Source organism: Haplochromis burtoni, unplaced genomic scaffold (genome assembly GCF_018398535.1).
Source record: "Haplochromis burtoni strain Fernald_Lab_line unplaced genomic scaffold, NCSU_Asbu1 Contig_532, whole genome shotgun sequence".
Taxonomy (NCBI): domain Eukaryota; kingdom Metazoa; phylum Chordata; class Actinopteri; order Cichliformes; family Cichlidae; genus Haplochromis; species Haplochromis burtoni.
The window spans coordinates 296,909-300,217 of NW_024582893.1; positions in this window are offsets into that span (position 1 = coordinate 296,909).

The window sequence follows — 3,309 nt, forward strand, 5'->3', positions numbered from 1 at the left end:
TTAAGACTACTGCCCCTGTGACCTGAACCTGGATAAGTGACAGAACATGGATGGATGGATGGCCTCAGTATAAATCAGTGCTCATGTTGATTGGAAGTCTCTGTTTCTGTTGGAGAATGGTGAGGCAGTCAAAATGCTTGCTGGTGTATTGCCAACCTACTTCATAATTAAGAGATTGTCTATATCCACGAATGTGATCCCACACAGACTTATACTCTGCGACAATGTGAGAGGGCAGAGGCTGGACTGGAACTGGGTCTTGGTGTGCTTAGATGCAAACAGGCCAGGTAGACAATCCAAAAACGTGTCAGACATGTTAATAGGTGGTTGTCAGCCAGCCAGTCACTCATAATCCATAGTGCCATCTGTATAAATGTATCTGGGACCTGTTTTCATTAACCTTGTAGCCCCTTGTGTTAGGGTACTGCGAATATGCAGTAGTTGCACATTCACCCAGGGCCACGCACAGAAACACACACACACACTTATAGCTCAGATTCATTCAGTCCATGTAAACCCACTCATTGGAATTTATTTGTGCATGGACATGTAAAATTGTTGACCAGCCATATTTTCTGCAAGGCCTAACTTGGTAGTGTCAGGCTTGGTAATACAAATTGGTTTTGTATACTCACTATATGCATAGAAGTACTTTTATAGAACTTAAAAATGATCACCGTCCAAAAAAAAATTACATGAATTCAGTTTTAATATGTCAATGATTTTAGTTACCTTAGTTCCACTCATTTGCATATTGCACACCAATAAAAGTATCATCCATATCCAACCTCAATGGGACCTCTTTACTGTTTATTACGTTCAGTGTTATAGCATTATGAATGACTATATAAACAAGTATATTTGATGTGTCTATAGTGCTCATCACTGAGTATTGGTTAATTGTTTAAATATAACCAACCAAGTTGGCCCAATATGAAATTATGTTGACTTATCAACATACAATAATTAAAGTGTCAAATTCTCACTATACAGTTCAAAACATTATTTACTGTAAAAGATCATTAGATCTTCATTAGACCTGATGATGAGACATAATTAATAATTACAATCAATATTAAATATATAATCAACATATAATCGATTAAACTCTTTTCTGTTTTATGCATTTCCATCACTCAGAATGAATAAAATATTGTAGTACAATAATCATGTTTTGTTTATTTTATTTCCCATTTTTCTCATTTTATTGCAGTAAAAAACCTCTGATATTTAGTGTTAAATTTCTGGGGGGAGTGTGAAAATGTGAGACCAAGCCAGTTCCAAATATGAAGGTTTATTTTATTTGAAGTCTGAACTGCATTTGTTTGAACTGTTTTCTTGCAGAGTCACCGCATGTCAGAAGTGTAATCCAGTCTTACCCACTAAAAGGGATAAGCGTGTCTAGCTAGAACAATTAGATGGCAAACATATTTGATAAGAATAGACTGAATTTTATTAAGCCCCATAAAGACCTGAAAAATCTATGCATCAGTCTAAGACTATTCAATATATTTCCCAAAACAAATCTCAGGAAAAATGAAAACTTTCTTTTACATATTATCAAATACCACAATGATTCACAGCCTATTTGAAATTATGTTTTGGCACTAGGGATCAACCTTTAAATTCAAAACAACTGAGCGATAAATACTCACACTTAAGGATACAGCAGGATATCTAATTATCAGGCTGCTAAATGTTGCTTCATTTGATACACACACAAGCAAATATATATATAATTAATACAAGCCACTTTGAGTCCATACAACTAAGAGAGAACGAACTAACAAACAGACCAACAGCATCAGACAGACATGATGAAATTGAATTTCAAAGAAAATAAATTCACCTCCAACAACATAGAAGTCAGACGTGGAAAAAAGAACAAAAAGGAGCAAGGTGTGTTGCGCTCAGCATTCAAGTGAACCATATAAAAAGAGAGTCTTTGGTCAATCAAAGTCAAAAGTTGATTGGAGTAACCGCTCTGCCACGGGGACAGGTTAGATTCCATCTCTTTCATTTCTGTCAGCCAGAAAAGACAAAGCAGCTGTAGAGTTAGGCTAAAATTCCTGTTATTATCTGTGGGGGCTGTGGTGAGTGGCAAGCTGCCCAAATTGAGAAAGTGAGAGTGCATTGAATGTAGATTTTTAATAACCATTAGTATGTCTGCCATCACACAATAGCTGATTCAATCTACTCCCAGTTTCAAGCTGTGAAATGATAATGATTAAGGTGAGATGTGTGTGTGTGTGTGTGTGTGTGTGTGTGTGTGTGTGTGCGCGTGTGTGTTAGCACTGAATATGTGTGTCTTTGCTTGAGCACACACATTTTGGTATATATGCAGAGTTTGGGGGATTGAAAGGATTTTGTGGCTGTATGGTTCACACTTCCATAAAGCTTGAGCATTTTGCATATGCATCTGCACATTTTTGTACTTTTTTGTGACAACTGCCTGCACACTTGTGCTTCTTGAGTGTTTCTGGTTGTTTAACTTTTCTTAGTAGTTTTGTATGCCAGCATGCATGAATGACTTTGTATTTCTCTCCCCCCCCCTCTCTCTCTCTCTCTCTGTTTGAGTGTGTGTGTGTGTGTGTGTGTGTGTGTGTGTGTGTGTGTGTGTGTGTGTGTGTGTGTGTGTAAGGATGGGGAATGAGCAGTCTGTCATGCCTGAGAGGGAGCCAAGCCTGTTTAAATTGCCTTCTGGCTTCCAAGCCTCTCATCTGCAAACTGGCACCTCTTGTTCTCTTTCTGTCTCTCTCTCTCTCTCTCTTTCTTTCTCTCTCTTTCTTTCTCGCTGTCTCCCCCATCCTGTCTCTTTGCTTTGTATGTCCGCCTCTGTCTTTCCTCCTGTTTTGTATGTATGCCTCTATTCTTTCCTCCCCCGTCTTTTTTCTGCGCTTCTATTTTCCTCTGTCTGTTTTGCTCTTCACTGTCAGTTCTTGTCAGTTTTCCACCATGATGCACCTCTGTACTGAAAACAACGACACCATTAACTTTCCTTTGCAAACAAATTTGTTTTCATGGTCACACTTACACTTATACAATCATACTGCTTCTGTGATGCTTCTGCTGTAGCCTCATCTTAAAACATAGTCACTGCATGCTTACTTGTTGTAAACACTCACTGCTTACTGTGTTTTTTAATACAATGCAAATGTGGCAGAGCTACTTACAAATCAAAAATATTTTTGCATATATCATTTAAAGCAAATACACACACACACACACAGACATATATGTGTGTGTGTGTGTGTGTGTGTGTGTGTGTGTGTGTGTGTGTGTGTGTGTGTGTGTGTGTGTGTGTGTGTG